Source organism: Oryzias latipes, chromosome 7, assembly GCF_053564925.1.
Source record: "Oryzias latipes strain Hd-rR chromosome 7, Olatipes_Hd-rR_3.1".
Lineage (NCBI taxonomy): Eukaryota > Metazoa > Chordata > Actinopteri > Beloniformes > Adrianichthyidae > Oryzias > Oryzias latipes.
The window spans coordinates 15,546,685-15,555,037 of NC_136243.1; the positions used below are offsets into that span (position 1 = coordinate 15,546,685).

The window sequence follows — 8,353 nt, forward strand, 5'->3', positions numbered from 1 at the left end:
TGGAGCCAAGAAACGGTGATTGCTTCGAGTTGGTCTAAGGCAACGTTTCTGTGGCAACTACTGTTGCCAATCAGAAGTAAGCTTGATCAAAGTCCACACCCCCTTCCATTGAAAAGAGGCTCTGCAGAATCTGTAAATCAACATTTCAAGGTTGAGGCCACATGCTTTCACTGAGGCATCCGATTGGTTAATTTATAACATGAATAACTTGTGATAAAGAAAAATTATTTAAAAAATTAGGATTGGCAAGAATAGATTAATATAAATATGAGAAAAATGCTACAAGAACATGTTAAAAACAACAACACAATTGTTGTGGGTCTCTAAAATAAAACCTGAAGGTGAGGCTTACAGCTCTGTCCTACAAGCTACGATAACAGGCCTGTGTGTAAGGACTGTTGCAGCTTGACATTTTATGTGTTAGCTCTATCACATTAAGGTTTTCCCTTATAATCATTTGATTTTTTTTTTCAAACAATCCGTAGAAAAGCAATTGTTTTCTGACACATCTGTCCATTTTCATGCAGAGCTGGGTATCATTGCATAAATATGTAATTGATTGAATTTTGCTTTACACGCTCACAATTCGATTCAATTTAGGATTCTATTGAACTAAATATTGATTTGTTTTCAAATTTCTTTCCAAAACCAGTTTTATTTGATCATAATAAAAATTTCACAAAGCAAGTGATATAAACTGAACAGGTGGATTTAAAAAAATAAAATTATGAAAGACTTGTTTGATATTGATTAGATTTCTTTCAAACTCAGTAATATACAAATATACAGCCATTAACGGTCAGTATAGAAGGTGGCGTGTATTTGCTCTAAGAGTCATACAGCCCTTGGAGAATGTAAACATGTCATAAAGCTTTTATTTATTTATTTATTTTTTTGTAAAAAAAACTTGTAAAAACAATGAAGGGTGCAAATTTGTAAGACACAATTTCGGTGGTATTGAGATTTTCAAATGCATATCATTTACTCTTGTATTCCTGAAACATTACAACTGAACATTATGAATAATGTAACGATCCAGCCGGACCGTCACTTTCGTGGGGTAACTAAAGCCAACTGCTAATTTAGATGGCTTCGTTGGTGAGCTGTCCGTGACCCCATACACCGCAGGACCCCGGACAGTCTCAAGCAGAATAAACAGGAGGAGAGCCACTGTTCCCTTTTGTATGGAGTCCTATACTTAGAGCAGGACATAGGGATCAGAGGATCTGCTCTCCAGTGGTTTAAATCCTATCTGTCTGATAGGTATCAGTTCGTTAATGTAAATGGCCATTCCTCTCAGTGCACTCGAGTCAACTATGGAGTCCCACAGGGCTCAGTCTTGGGACCGATCCTGTTTACGCTTTATATGTTACCCCTAGGAAACATAATCAGGAAACACAGCATTAATTTTCATTGTTATGCCGACGATACGCAGTTGTATTTATCCATGAAGCCTGACCAGAATGACCAGATAGAGAAACTGAACGCCTGCATCAGTGACATCAAGACCTGGATGACAATTAATTACCTCCTCTTGAACCCAGAAAAAACTGAGGTCATTATACTTGGTCCTAAAAACCTCAGAGATGCTCTGTCTGCTCAGATAGTCTCCCTGGATGGTATAAGTATAGCCCCCAATTCCACAGTTAGAAACCTTGGGGTTTTATTTGACCAGGATTTATCATTTAAGGCTCACATATCTCAGGCATGTAGAACTGCCTTTTTTCACCTGCGGAATATTGCTAAGATCAGAAATATACTTTCTAAGAGTGATGCTGAAAAACTCATCCATGCATTTGTTACGTCGAGGCTGGATTACTGTAACTCCTTGTTAGCAGCGTGTCCTAAGAGTTCCTTAAGAAGTCTCCAGCTTGTTCAGAACGCAGCTGCTAGATTGTTAGCTGGAACCAGCAGAAGAGATCACATCACTCCTGTGTTAGTTTCGCTCCATTGGCTCCCAGTTGATTCTAGAATTAAGTTCAAGATCCTCCTGTTAACCTATAAGGCCTTACATGGAATGGCCCCGTCCTATATTAAGGACCTCATAGTCCCTTACCAACCAATCAGAACACTTCGCTCGCAAAATGCAGGACTGCTTGTGGTTCCTAGAATTAGTAAAAGTACGGTTGGAGGTAGAGCGTTTAGCCACCAAGCCCCTGTCTTATGGAATAAACTCCCAGCTCATATAAGAGAGGCCGACTCAGTTTCTACATTCAAAGCTAGACTGAAAACATTCCTCTTTGGACAGGCTTATTGTCAGACTAGCTGCTAGAAGTTGAAGCTGGGGTAACTATGGTACACTGGGGTTCTGTCCTCTTTCCTTTTTTACTTCTACCCTTCCTCTCCTCTATTCTTGATCATAATTTATCATTTAGTTCTCCATGCCTCTGTTTGGTGCAGTGCGATTCATGTATTGTCCCTCTTTTCCTCTCCCCTCCTGGGGAGTGGGAGTGCTTCCAGACTCCAGTTGGCTCATCCGTGCTCCAGTTCCTGACCGTTTACCTCGCCTTTGCTCCTGCTCCTACACCTGGCTGTGGATCCTGCCTCTGGCTCATCTCTGGCTCGTCTCTGCTCTGTACCTGACCGAGTACCTCGTCTCTGCTCCTGCTCCTACACCTGGCTGTGGTTCCTGTCTCCGGCTCGACTCGCGCCTTTGACTGTCCCGATAACCACGGCTGGATGAAGCTCGTCTGCTGGACTTTAATATATGTAGTTGTAGATTTAGATAAGTTAATTCTTCTCTAAGATTTCTGGTAAATCGCCTGTCCGTCCTGGGGGAGGATCCCTCCTTCATGTGGGCACCCCTGAGGTTTCTTCGTTTTTTCCGGAATCCGGTTTTTTTGGGAGTTTTTCCTTACCGCGAAGGGGGGTCTAAGGGCAGGGATGCCAGTATAGCTTAGTCAGTTTGTTAGTTCATTTTAGTATTTTTCTATTGAACTCTTTGTATTCGTGATCCTTTTGATTTCATGTTTTACTTCGAAGCCCATCGAGACGACTGTTGTTGTGATTTTGGGCTATACAAATAAAATTGAATTGAAATTGAATTGAATACTGTTCATAATTAAATAAATAAATATTTGATTAAATAAAAAAATGTGACCTCATGCAAATACACAGTCAACCAATAAATCTCTCATAAATATATAAAAAGACCATGAAATGATGAAAAACCTGCACACTGATTTTAAATTAGCCATTATATTATTCAATATATTTCATTTTGCTTTAAAAACCTGTTTATTATTTTAAACAGCATTTTAAAATATTCATTTTTAATCATGTGGAATATTATTATAATTCTACGTCTTTTTTCAGAACCTTAGATTTCAAAATCAATATTTTCCAAAGTAGCTATTTTTTATTTCATGTTGCTGTTTTTCACAATGGCTCATTTATTTCATGAAGAGCTTTTTCAGCAGAATGGGTCTATCTGTCAATCAGTGAAAGTGGGCGGGATCTAAACGCTCATTTGCTGATCCATGGAAATCGACTCATATTCCTCGATACCCGCTCTGCGGTGTGCCAGTCAGAGAGATGACATATTTCAGCGATATCTGCGCGGCTTTGCTGACATTAGAGATCAAATAGAGACAAAAAATCTGTCTGCTGCAGAAGATGCATGCATGGACCACTCTGTTTTTGTAGTTTGAGGGTTTGTGTGGACCAAAGGAGCTCCGGTCGTCCACGTGAAACTGCCTGACTCTTACGCAATTCACTCAGCTCTCCTTTGCTCTGCAGCTAACAACTCTGCTGTCGTCATCGTGCCTTATGTCGGCTCGCAGGAGGCGAGCTGGCGGACCGACATAGAGTCGGACCAGACAGCAGTGGATAGGGGAACAAGCCTGCTCGGGCCTCCTGAACCTTATGATATTTTTTCTATTTTCATTGAGACAATGATTATAAATCAGGTCCTCTGTTTTTTTTTCCCTCTTGGGGAAAATGTTAAACCTTTCCTGCGAACGTTTCTCTTTCTGGTTGTAAAACGCAGCGGAGATCCGGGGTTTGATTTGGGGTTCACTTCCCCGTTCAGATGCTTCCAGAGCGGGTTATTAAAAGATTCAGTCTCTATACTTTGGATATACTTTTTTATTATTATTATTATTATTATTACTTTTCCGGCGAACTGAACAACAGACCCTTAACTTAACTTGCGCTCACACACACACACACACACACACACACTTTTTGCGCTGGGCGCTCTGATTTATACGTAACAGACATAGTTGACTGCAGGAGCTGAAGACTCTCTGGGACTATCTCATGAACTCAAACATGGAAACATTGTTGTGGAACTATTCCAAATATATAAACCAGGGGCCTGTTTCAGAAAGGAGGTTAAGTGTAAACTCTGAGTGCATTAACCCTGAAATCAGGGAAACCCTGGGTTTTCCGTTTCAGAATGGGAGGTTTGTTAAACCAGAGAAAGCAGAGTAAGTCAAACCCGTTTCTGAAAGAGAGGTAACTTTTACTCGGAGTCAGTATCCATGGTTACTTATGCTGTGAACTTAACCTAGTCGGGAGCAGGTTTTATTCTCCAAACTCAAGGTTTCTGCCGGTCCCCTCCCCTTTTTAAAGACGAAGCGGTATTTTTCGCTTTAACCTTCATTGCCCAAATTTCCGTCATACATAGACGGTCTAAGTGACAAGAATGGCTTTTCCTTTTTTGGAGGACCCAATAGACGAGGAGGCTGCATTAATTCGTAGAGAATTATATTTACCTTGTACGAGGATTTTGAGAAGACTCGATTTTTTGTCATTTCCCCATACGTTTTTGTTTGAGCGTTACCGTTTTTCGTTGCAGTCAATTACATATACAAAATGAAAACAACATTAGGTATGTATTGCTATGTAGATGTTTCATATGTCAAATATTGTCAACAAAGCCTACATCCATGACATGCAGATTTTACCTGATTGAATTATGTTTTTATACTTCATTTTTAGCTGCTGCCATGTTCTTTTAATTCCTGCAGGATTGAATCTACATGAAAATGAAATCAGGGACATTGAATTAGATTAATGTAACAATTACTTTTAGGAAACACAATTTGCTAGTACTGCTTACTTTCTTAATCCCATATAAAACTATACCACTAGATCAATACAAGGGTAGTGTTGCAGCGTGTGTGCTGAGCGGGGTGCGATCCACGAGAGACAAGGGGAGGGGCGATTGCAGGTGCAGATGGGGGGGGGGGGTGAGCACGGAGCGGAGGTATGTGCGTGGTAAATATTGTGTGTTCGGAGGACGGAGCACTTAGTTAAATAAAGAGAAGGTGTCATTCCCAGAATAACTGTTTTGGAGTCATTCTTAATCCGCTCTGGAGGTTGAGGGTTTCCAACGGGAAGTGAACCCCGAAGGAGAATTCCCTTCAGCCCTGAAGGAAATCTCCCCTGCGCTTCTGACCACGGTCGGAAAGACGAGAGAAAAGAAAGGAGAAGTCTTTGCGCAGCGAAAGGTTCAACAGTAGACAAAAGTTCACTTTTAAAAACACAATTGCATGTATTGATATTAAACTGACCAACGTTTGCAAGAGGGGAAGGTTAACAAAAAAGTCCTCTAAACATTACCGACGTTAAATGCATCCCCCCCCCCCAGATTGGTTCTGTACACTATGCAGTATTTCATGCATTTACACCAGGAATAACACTTCAAAAGTACACCTAAATATCGCCATTTTTTATTTCACTCCTTACGCTATTTAAAAAGTTATTACAGCCAATATTTTATAACAATGATTTAAATGCAAACTTAGGCATTAACTTGAGCAGCTATGTTTTCCCACGCTAACTGTCTCTGTTTTGCAGATGCAGCGGTGTTGCTTTTCTTCTGGAATATATGCTCATATTCACTGTAACTCTGCAGCAGCACGTCAAGTTCAGCTGGCGAAAAATACGCAGACCTCTTTTTTTCACGGTTGCCATGGTGACTCGTGATATCTGCGCTCCATTGATAATGGCTTCTTATAGTCGCGGTGCGCACGCTCACCTCCGAATCAGTCCACTCAGAGTTGATGGCCTAACTCGGATCAGCTTCCCTGAAACAGAAAACTCAGAGTTGTTAATCTCCCGATTGACCAACTCAGAGTTCAAGTTCAACCTCAGAGTTGGTTGAACCTCCTTTCTGAAACAGGCCCCAGATCTCTTAACATTCTCCATGTGCATTGTGCATCCATGCATTTTAAGTGAGATAAACACAGGCAATCACTCCAAGTGGCTATCAGGATAAAGCATTAGCTGCTAGCTCCAAAAAAAAAAAAAAAAAAAAAAAAAAAAAAATTAGCTGCTAGCTCCTCCCACACGCGGCATGATGTGTTTAATGAACTCCAGTTCACAGAAGTTTTGTGAAAGTCCAACAGCCACTCAGCCTTACTTAGGCCACTACTAGATGTTCATGAGAAGATGAAAATTGCAGAACCGACCACAAAATCACCCGAATTATGCACACTCGCCCAAAGCCACTTTTATCCGCAAATTTAGAACAAAAACTGCCCAATTTCTTGTAACACTGTGGATGTGTTGAGGTGCACACTCCCCCTAGTGTTGAGGAGTGGGCATCGCGCCGTCACGTTCACTGAAGCATCTTCGATCGATGTAGTCAGGGGACTTAGGGTGCTGCTGCTCATGTCTGAGTAAAGGAGTAGCCAATCAAAAAGTGTCTCCGCCTTGTCTGGTTTGATTGACAGATAGACCCATTCTCCTGAAAAAGCTCTTCATGAAATAAATACGCCATTGTGAAAAACAGCAACATGAAATAAAAACAAAGCTACTTTGGAAAATATTGATTTTGAATTCCAAGGTTCTGAAAAAAGAAGTAGAATTATAATAATATTCCACATGAATAAAATGAATATTTTAAAATGCTTTTTTAAAATAATGAACAGGTTTTTAAAGCAAAATGAAATATATTGAACAATATAATGGCTAATTTAAAATCAGTGTGCAGGTTTTTCATCATTTCATGGTCTTTTTATATATTTATGAGAGATTTATTGGTTTACTGTGTATTTGCATGAGGTCACATTTATTTATTTAATCAAATATTTATTTATTTAATTATGAACAGTATAGGACTCCGCACTTTTGAGTATTTAGCCCGTGTATAGGCTCCGTGCACGAAAGTAAGGAGTTCTACTTCCGCCGCCTTGAGTGTGAGGCCGACCATTTCCGGCTTGCGACTTCTATAGCAGCGACACGGCAGATTTTGATTGCGAAAGATGGCAAATTTCACCCGTTTTCTACAAACAAGGTCTCCCGAAAATTGACGTGAACGACATCTACGGGATTGTCGACCAGTGCTTGGTTACGGGCAAAATATCGTGTCGAAAATACCGAAAAGGAAATGTGTCCCGTTGTAAACAAACCTTTGCTGTCACATTTATGCAGCAGCTCGGTAATATACGAGGCGATCTTCCAAACGTGCTTTTATTAATTTTATGAATATTATGAAGTGCCTGTTCGCTCTCATTTTATATTTAATCATTGTGGTCAGTGCATTTATTGTGGAAGAAGAACAGAACTGAAGAACAACCCAGTGTTAGGAGAGGCTAACAACACGGGCTAACAACATCAGCCTTTATTTGTCGGGGCACAATTAGAAGCACAATTCCATGTGTCGTGATTTTTTGAACAGTTTCTAAGGACTGAGCGGCATTTCTGCTCTGAAAAGCTCACACACTGCCCCGTGACGGCTGTGTAACTTACACAGCTTACACTGTAAGCTGGCCGCTCGAGCTCTGCTCTGTCCTCGCGAGTCCGGCAGCCGCTAACCCAGAGCGGCGGCTCGGCTCGCAGTCCGAATTCTCACACATAACAAAACGCACACGTAACAAAGCACCCTCCCCTCAAACACATTAATAAATCCAGCTGATCTGCTCAGTCAGAGAGGTTCACTCGGTCCACTGGCTCCGGAGCCCGAACGCAGAGCTCGGATGCCGGGTCCAGACGTCAGTGAGCACGCATCCATTCACCATCCATTCGGCTCTCGCCGACACATATACTGGAAAGCTATGAAAGCTTATATTAGTACTGTTGTACTTTGACAAATTCGAACACGGGTACACAACAATGTTGTGATGTCTTTTTCACGCGTTGAAACAACAAACGCCTTTCTTTTACCCGAAATCCGCTCCTATTTACTCAAAACTAGCAACTCAACAAAACTCCCCACAACAATAACACGACCAACAGGAAGTTGTCGGCCTCACACTCGAAACACGGAAGTTAACCGGAAGTTCTGTCGTGCACGTAGTCTATTCTAAGCACACATACAGCTCAAACAGCATGGAGCGTCAATTCAGCTTCCAGCCCTCTGACTCAAGGTTTCACCCTAAGCTCCCCACTTCCCATGAGCCTT

At 41.2% G+C, this 8,353-nt stretch overlaps 1 protein-coding gene across 1 annotated transcript in view; it reads right to left on the reverse strand.

Moving 5' to 3' along the window:
- The window catches only part of camta1a (calmodulin binding transcription activator 1a), a 357,406-nt gene that overhangs the window by 337,547 nt on the left and 11,506 nt on the right, over nucleotides 1-8,353 (reverse strand). The gene's annotated exons all lie outside the window — the stretch shown is intronic.